General features: G+C 43.6%; 1 long non-coding RNA gene across 1 annotated transcript; it reads left to right on the top strand.

Moving 5' to 3' along the window:
• The first annotated feature begins 7,173 nt into the window (after positions 1-7,173).
• LOC147370877 (uncharacterized) lies at positions 7,174-8,404 on the top strand. Its single transcript, XR_015166220.1, has 2 exons — positions 7,174-7,723; positions 8,203-8,404. It is a non-coding gene; the product is annotated as an uncharacterized LOC147370877 (long non-coding RNA).
• The last annotated feature ends 1,087 nt before the right edge of the window (positions 8,405-9,491 follow it).

The following is a 9,491-nucleotide window of genomic DNA, read 5'->3' as shown; positions in this document are numbered from 1 at the left end:
AGGAAACATGTGACTGAAATTGGTTAATTAGAGGTGTGATTTGAAATATTGAGCCCAAGGGTCCCAGAATGAAATATGTTAAATATTAGAGATCTTCAAAATGTATGCACGATGCCAACAAGCAGAATAGCCTGGCAGCCATGCACCTGCTATCCGGGTTTATAAAATTTCACCATTTTGCCAGATTTCAAATAAAAGAACAGTGTTACAGACACAGTTGGAGTCCCCTATGTACCCATGCATTTCCTCCCTCCCTCTAAATTTGGCTACTACTCATAGGCATGTTTTTATATTATTGATATAAATACTGTCTCCTTAAATAATTCTATTATTATATGTTGCTAAAATTCTATTTATTTATAATATAAAGTTGTCATTATGTAATAATATATACTATGTACATACATGCATTAGAAACTATTATGCCACTGCGTACAGCTTTCTGCAACTTACCTTTTATGTTGTTCAATATTATGCTTTGGAGATTTGCCCATGTTGGTCCACAGAGCTGTACTTCAGTCATTTCAACTCTGTAGAACATTCCATCATGTTAATACATCACAAGTTATTTATCCATTTTTCTGTGGATGGCCATTCTGAGGCTGTTTCTGCCATTACAAACACTACTTCAATGAATATTTTCATGCCACATTCTTGTGCTCTTGCTTGAGTTTCTTCAAAGTATTTATCCATGAGCGGAATTGCTAACTCAAGAGGTCTGCAAATATCCAGCCTCGTTTACTTTTGCCAGATTGGTCTCCAGTCGGTCAACACCGATCTAGCCTCCCATTAGCTGAGTAGAAGAGTTCCTGTTGCTCCACACCCTCAGCCACTCTTCAGTGTTGCCCAAGCGCTTCACCCAGAAAGATGAGGGCTCTGGAATTTGAGCCCACCATGAGGGCAGACAGCTGAGGGCAGTCTGCCAGCAACACCCCCGGCCCCTGGAAGCTGAGGAAAGCGTCCGTCTCTTCTTAGAGGGAAACAGAGGCCACCCTCCGCCTTCCCCCAGCCCCATGGCTCACTCCAATCTTGAACCCTGTGTGGAGCTGGCTGATCTCTATGGATCAAATCACCCCAGCTCCCTGTCCTCTGCCTTCCCCTCGGGTCTGACCTGAGTGAGAGGCTGGGACAGCAGATCAGGAGATGAGAGTAAACACGTCAAGGTGTCTATTCCTGCCACCCCCTTCTTTGGCCTCAGTCCCTCTGGGCCACCTCCAGTTCATCCTACTTCCAGGGGTGCTGTTCTCTCCTCTCACCCCTCTGGGCTTTGTGTGTTACCTGTTCCCCACTGCTACTGGTCTCACTGGCTCCCTTAATCAGCCCGCTTGTTATGAACAGTAACTAAACCCTTGGAAGTGTGCCATCTCCATCTTTCTCTGAATGATATTCTTTTTGATTTTTTAAAATAATTCAAATACTTATGAATACCATCCTCCATCAAGTTTTTCCATAAATGGAGAAACAATGAGATATAACCAAGTGACACAGAGAGCTGAATCCAGCCTGTGAGCAACTGAGCCACCCCCCAGCCAGATGACCTTCCCACAAGGATTTAGATTTAAGCCCCAGCAAAGTGACCAATGATGTCACATCACAGACCATGATGTCACATCACAGACCCACTCTGGGGGGGTCTTGCAAATAACTGAACTTGTCAGTGTTAAATCTATGAACTTGTCATGGGGGGGTTGAGGGGGGGGCACTGCTATACCTTCCTGAGAGGGTTATTGAGAAACAAGAGGAAATAGTCTAGGTCAATGGCAGAGAGGCCCGTGGCTGACCCAGCCCCCCTGGATGAACTAGGGAAAGATGCCCCTTCCTTGGGTGCTCACAGCCCTACAGGTAGTCTGGCAGGCAAAGCCCTTCCTGCTAGGGGAGGAGTAGGCCCTTGTACAATCCACAGCCTATGCAACAGCATGCAATGGCCCTGCTGAAGTCCTCACCCAATGTCCTTGCCAATAGTGGTGAAGATACAGTGGCTCCTGGATTCAGACAGATCTAGGCTCAAGTCCTGTTCCAGTCTAGTCTACTCCAGAAAGTTCTGCGGCACATCCAGTGAATCACCTGAACTCTTCTTGCCTTGAAGGAATATAAACACAGTCTCTACTTTGGAGAGCTGCAGTGAAGATGGAATGAAGAAAATGTCTGTACTATGTATGGACTTCCCAGGTGGCTCACTGGTAAAGAACCCACCTTCCGATGCGGGAGATGCAAGAGTCACAGATTCAATCCGTGGGTCGGGAAGATCCCCTGGAGAAGGAAATGGCAACTCACTCTCGTATTCTTGCCTGGAAAATTCCATAGACAGAGGAGCCTGGCAAACTATAGTTCATGGGATTGTAAAGAGTCAGACATGACTGAGCGACTGAGCCCAGACTGCACAGTGTAATATGTATACAAATGTCGGGCACACAGAAGGTGCTCAGTGAATGCTACTATTCTGACTTAGCTACTGTTATCTTTATGTGCAGTCAGCATGGTCCTCATCTTTCCTTGCAGGTGAGATCTATAATTCTCACTGGGAGGGACTCATGTTAGGGAAGGGGTGCTGCCATCATTTGGAGTTGGTGCTCTGAGATAATTTTCCTTCTCTGAAATCCTCCAGCTGCAATTACCCCAAAGACAGTTTTTCACTCAGAAGACCAGCCTCAACATCATCACTTTTGCTTCTGAATGTCTGGCTCCTTCCTCTAAACTGTTCTCCAACCCTCCTCTCTCCCCCCTTCTCCCCTCTTTCTTCTCCGGTCCTTCCCTCTCTCTGTCTCCCCGTCCCCTCTCTCCTCTCTCTTCTGAGCAGCCTTCAAGCTGCACAGATGCAGTGCTGGGTGCGAGGGGAGAAGCAGCTTCCCTGGCTCCCAGGTCTCAGGGTAACAATTGCTCTTCTGGAAGGAAATAATCACTCGGCTTCTAAAGGGAACCTATGGCCTCCCCAGACCCATGCCCAGCCTCTGCTCTGGGGAGAGTTTGGCATAGCAGGAAGGGATGGTGAGGAGGTCAGGAGTGTGTCCACTGCCCCACCCTACCTCTCAATACCCAGAATACACTTTCTCCTCCCAGAGAAGTCGGGTCAGGGTTCCCAGAGAGGGCAGTGGAAAGGACCAGGACGCTGGGAGCACATGAAGACCAACCAGGCCTAACCAGTCAGCATCCCCTTGACTGGGCAGCTGGTTTGGCTCCAGGTAGCATCTGGCAAGGTGAGGCCCCACAGTTTGTAATTGGTTCAAATTTATATGATCCAGTAGATGACTTTGTTTCTTGATGAAGACTGTTTTAGAAAGATCATAGTCATGTGGCTTTACTTAGAAGAAAGAGCACTGTTTCCCTAAGCAGCCGTGCTTGTGCGTGTGAATGTGTGGGTGTGTGTGCATGTGTGTTTGTGTGTGTGTGTGTGTGTTTGGGGGTGGGGTGGGGGGAAGTGACTCCCTCTAGTGGGCAGCTGTGGTAACACTGTAAACATGAGCAGTGAGCTGTGGGTTGAGAAATGCAGAAATGTACGGAAGGAGCTGCAAGTTGACTTATTTCTCCTCTTGGGATCCCCTCTCCACCTCTATGTCAACCTCCACCCCCACCCAAAATAGCTTCCCTGGCAAATAGGCTCCTCTGCCCCGCAAGATACTTTATTTCTTTTCATTTTTATTTTATTTTGGAGTACAGTAGTTTTGTATACAGCAAAGTGATTCAGTTATACATAGATCCATTCTTTTTTCAGATTCTTTTCCCATGTAGGTTATAACAGAACATTGAGTAGAGTTCCCTATGCTATTCAGTAGGTTCTTGCTGACTATCTATTTTATGTGTAGCAGTGTGTATATGTTAACTCCAAATTTCCAATTTATCCATCCCCCACATCTTTTCTCTTTGATAACGATAAGCAGCCGTGCTTGTGCATGTTTTTGAAGTCTATGAGTCTGTTTCTGTTTTGTAAATAAGTTCATTTGTATCATTTTTTTGATTCCACATATAAGTGATAATATAATATTTATCTTTGACTTCACCTAATCCATTCATATTTCTACATATGGCATCATTTCATTATTTTTTATGGCTGAGTAATATTCCATTCTATATATGTACACATCTTCTTTATCCATTCATCTGTCAATGGACATTAAGGTTGCTTCCATCTCTCGGCTATTGTATGAACACTGGGATGCATGTATCTTTCTGAATTATGGTTTTCTCCAGTTTTATGTCCAGGAGTGGGATTGTTGGACCATATGTTAGTTCTATTTTTAGTTTTTTTTTAAGAAAACTCCATACTGTTCTCCACAGTGGTTGTACCAATTTGCATTCCCACCAACTGTGTAGGAGGGTTCCCTTTTCTCCATAGCCTCTCCAGCATTTATTGTTTGTAGATTTTTTGACGGTGGCCATTCTGAGCAGTACAAGGTGATACCTCACTGGAGTTTTGATTTGCATTTCTCTAATAATTAGCGATGTTGAACTGTACAAAAAAGATCTTCATGACCAAGATAATCACGATGGTGTGATCACTAACCTAGAGCCAGACATCCTGGAATGTGAAGTCAAGTGGGCCTTAGAAAACATCACTACGAACAAAGCTAGGGGAGGCTATGGAATTCCAGTTGAGCTATTTCAAATCCTGAAAGATGATGCTGTGAAAGTGCTGCATTCAATATGCCAGCAAATTTGGAAAACTCAGCAGTGGCCACAGGACTGGAAAAGGTCAGTTTTCATTCCAGTCCTAAAGAAAGGCAAGGCCAAAGAATGCTCAAACTACCTCACAATTGCACTCATCTCACATGCTAGTAAAGTAATGCTCAAAATTCTCCAAGCCAGGCTTCAGCAATACATGAACTGTGGACTTCCAGATGTTCAAGCTGGTTTTAGAAAAGGCAGAGGAATCAGAGATCAAATTGCCAACATCCACTGGATTATGGAAAAAGGAAGAGAGTTCCAGAAAAACATCTGTTTCTGCTTTATTGACTATGCCAAATCCTTTGATTGTGTGGATCACAATAAACTGCGGAAAATTCTGAAAGAAATGTGAATACCAGACCACCTGACCTGTCTCTTGAGAAACCTATATGCAGGTCAGGAAGCAACAGTTAGAACTGGACATGGAACAACAGACTGGTTCCAAATAGGAAAAGGAGTACATCAAGGCTGTATATTGTCACCCTGCTTATTTAACTTATATGCAGAGTACATCATGAGAAACGCTGGGCTGGAAGAAGCACACGCTGGAATCAAGATTGCCGGGAGAAATATCAATAACCTCAGATATGTAGATGATACCACCCTTATGGCAGAAAGTGAAGAGGAACTAAAAAGCCTCTTGATGAAAGTGAAAGAGGAGAGTGAAAGAGGAGAGTGAAAAAGTTGGCTTAAAGCTCAACAGAAAACGAAGATCATGGCATCTGGTCCCATCAGTTCATGGCAAATAGATGTGGAAACAGTGGAAACAGTGTCAGACTTTATTTTTGGGGGCTCCAAAATCACTGCAGATGGTGATTGCAACCATGAAATTAAAAGATGCTTACTCCTTGAAAGCAAAGTTATGACCAACCGAGATAGCATATTCAAAAGCAGAGACATTACTTTGCCAACAAAGGTCCATCTAGTCAAGGCTATGGTTTTTCCAGTGGTCATGTATGGATGTGAGAGTTGGACTGTGAAGAAAGCTGAATGCCAAAGAATTGATGCTTCTGAACTGTGGTGTTGGAGAAGACTCTTGAGAGTCCCTTGGACTGCAAGGAGATCCAACCAGTCCATCCTAAAGGAGATCAGTCCTGGGTGTTCTTTGGAGGAACTGATGCTAAAGCTGAAACTCCAATACTTTGGCCACCTCATGCGAAGAGTTGACTCATTGGAAAAGACTCTGATGCTGGGAGGGATTGGGGGCAGGAGGAGAAGGGGACGACAGAGGATGAGATGGCTGGATGGCATCACCAACTCAATGGACATGAGTTTGGGTGAACTCCAGGAGCAGGTGATGAACAGGGAGTTCTGGCGTGCTGCGATTCATGGAGTCGCAAAGAGTCGGACACGACTGAGCGACTGAACTGAGCTATCATCTTTTCATGTACTTATTGGCCATCAGTATGTCTTCTTTGGAAAAAAAGGTCTTTTTATATCCTCTGCTTATTTTTTGATTGGGCTGTTTGTTTTATTGATATTGAGCTGCATGAGCTATTTGCATATCTCAGAGATTAATCTCTTGTTGGTTGCTTTCTTTGCAAATATTTTCTCTCATTTTGGGGGTTGTCTTTTTATTTTGTTTATAGTTTCCTTTGCTGTACAAAAGCTTTTAAGTTTAATCAGATTGCATTTGTTTATTTTTGTTGTTATTTTCATTACTCTAGGAGGTGGATCCAAAAAATATTACTGTGATTTATGTCAAAGAATGTTCCGCTTATGTTTTCTTCCAAGAGTTTCATACTATCTGATCTTCTATCTAGGTCTTTAATCCATTTTAAATTTATTTTTGTGTGTGGTGTTAAAGAATGCTTACCTGCTGATGAAGTACTTCCCCACCACTGATGGCTAAGAGCAGGACCTGAGTTTCAGGTGTCAGCTCTGTGGGATCAGTGTTACCTGAAGTTTACCTGAAGGGTAAAGGGTGAAGAAGACATAGAGAAAGTGATTTAAAGTGTTCCTGGAAGGTGATTCAAACCCCCTCATTTATTCTTACTAACCCACAAGTCCCTGGTGGTTTCAGGAAAGATAGGTCCTGGTTCAGAGCTATGTTGGATTCCCAGCTTTGTCCAAATCACACAGCTTTGTGACCTTGGGCAACTTAAACTTTCTGGCTTTAGGTTCACTTGGGTTCCTCATCGTTAGTGGGAAAAATAAAACATAAAACATAATCACTAGACATTACAGCGCTGCTTACAATAGCCAACGCGTGAAAGCAACCTAAATGCGCATCAATGGAGGACTGGATAAAGAAGATGTGGTACATATATACAATGGAATATTACCCAGTCATTAAAAAGAATGAAATGATGTCATTTGCAGCAATATGGGTGGACTTGGAGATTATCATACTAAGCGAAGTAGGTCAGGCAGAAAAAGACAAACTTTGTATGGTATCATTTATATGAGGAAGCTAAAAAAGTGATGCCAAGGGACTTACTTATGAAACAGAAACAGACTCCAGACTTAAAGAACAAACTTACGGTTACTGGGGGAGGGTTATTTTGGGAGTTTGGGATGGACACGTACACGCTGTTATATTGAAAATGGATAACCAACAGGGACTTTCTGTACAGACAAGGAACTCTGCTTACTATTCTCTAACAACCTAAATGGGAAGAGAATCTGAAAAAGAATAGATACATGTCTAATTGAATCACTTTGCCATACACCTGAAACTGACACAGAATTGTTAATCAACTATATATATAGTAATATAAAATATAAATAATTTAAATATAATTTAAATAATTATAAATAATTTATATAATTATAAATAATTTAATTATAATTTAAATGATTCCAATATAAAATAAAAATTAAATAGGAATGAACAAATTGTATGAGAAAAATCATGTTATCATTAGAGTTGCCATGAGGAGTGAAGGAAATAATGCAGTGAGGCAGGAGGTTACTTGGTGGGCATCCAGAATGAATGACTTCCCCTTCCTCCTCTGTTCCTCCTTTCTTCCAGAAGGAAATGTGAGACATCGCGATCATGATGTTAAGGCACTCCACTGAGCGGGTGGCTCTTTCTCTCTGGGAAATCTTGCTGCATGGATGTGTAAGTGGTGGATCAATATGTAGTAACACACTCGTGGCAGCAGCGAACATGAGACAGCTGTATCCATAGAGGCTCTTGTTGCTCCACAAACTCTATAAGGCCATGATATTTGTTTCCCTTTTATAATGAGGAAACTGCAGCACACTTCCATCACGCCCATCCTCATCCAGTTATTGGATGCCTGCCACATGCTGGCTTTCACTAGTTGAAGGGGACGATGGGAGAATTTGCAGGAGAGGATGTGTGGGGCTAGCCCAGCTCCAAGTTCTTTGCACTTGCCCAAGGTGCTTCCAGCTCAAGAGTTGGTGGTTCCAACATTTGCAATCGGGAGTTATTGAATTCCTGCTTATTATTGTTGAGAAACATCAATAAGTTATTAATCAAAAGATGAGATAACATAAAACTTGATTTGTAAATAAAATTGGAAGGACAAGGGTATATCCAGGTTGCTTTCAACCTCTCTCTTTGTTCTTTGCCAGGTTCCTCAGGGCTTCCCAGGTAAGGAATCTGCCTGCCAATACAGGAGACGCAAGAAACGCGGGTTTGATCCCTGGGTCAGGAAGATCCCCTGGAGTAAGAAATGGCAACCCGCTCCAGTATTCTTGCCTGGAAAATTCTAAATGGACAGAGAAGTCTGGTGGGCTGCAGTTCATGGGATCATAAAGAGCTGAAGACAACTGAGCACGCATGCATGCAGTGTTCCTCAGGGTCATTGGTTTGGAATAAGCAGATACTTATCCCAACACATTGCTTTAGAATACTTTCTGGAACCCCATGGGTGTGAAACTAGCTCCATTGACATAAGCATCTAGGTGCTTTGAGATCTTCCAAATACAGTGCAGCACAATGGTTGGTGGTAAAACTTTGAACTATTATACCAAAGGACAAGGCCACTGGATGGGAGGGAATCATCCCCTCCTGCCTCCTTTTGTCAAATGATTTGGTTGCCATGGTGGTGGGAGTTGGGAAGGAGATTGAGTACACATTGTCATACTGGAACTTTAAAGCCTTTGTGGGAATGTGACAGCTTCTCTTGTCACTGAGTCCACCTTGGCCTGGGACATGCCTGACCCTGGTAGATGCAGACCCCAGTAGAAGCAGAGTGGATGCTATGTGAATGTGTGATTTGCCATATGTGTGGTTTGACCAAATGGATTCTGTGTGCCTTTAAGTTGTTCCCCTGGTAACAAGCACCGAAGTGGGTCCTGGCAATTGGCTGGTCTGCACTGGTGTAACCCTTCTCTTTTGATGTTTTAGTCTAATCTCTCTTGGTCCTTCCTTCCTCCTCCCAGGTCCTAGTTTTAGACTGTTGTTTCCTCTTTGATCTGTCTGGGAGTTGAGGCTTCCTGCCTTGTCCCAAAAGATCCACTGTGAGTTTTTCCCGTTATGGCACTATGTCTATTTCCTCATGCCCACCACCCTCCTGCCTTATCCTCCTTGCTGCAATCAGGCAGTTATTTCTGCCCAGAGCTGGAGACAGAGTAGAGAGAACTGATGGGCAGGATAGCTGGCTGCTGGTCAGCGGCAACAGCAGGAAGATGGCGTCGTGGGGACTCTTGAGTCCATTTTCATGCCAAAGCACATCCTTCATGCTAAACTCCAGTGTGGTTCTACAGATGCCTGAGAAGCCAGCCCTGCCCACCCCAGCCCTGCCTTTGGCTTCATTCCTGGCTCCTATTTTCAATTAATCGAGAGAAGAAAGGCTGGTTAAAAACCTTTGGGGGTGGGCTGGTTTGAGACTGGGTGGTTGTATTAGTCTGTCCTATCC

Source organism: Bos grunniens, chromosome 6, assembly GCF_055505025.1.
Source record: "Bos grunniens cultivar Pamir isolate PY7600 chromosome 6, Bosgru_T2T1.0, whole genome shotgun sequence".
In the NCBI taxonomy this organism is placed as follows: domain Eukaryota; kingdom Metazoa; phylum Chordata; class Mammalia; order Artiodactyla; family Bovidae; genus Bos; species Bos grunniens.
The sequence above is the reverse complement of the archived record's forward strand: the minus strand, read 5'-3'. Positions and strand labels throughout refer to the sequence as shown.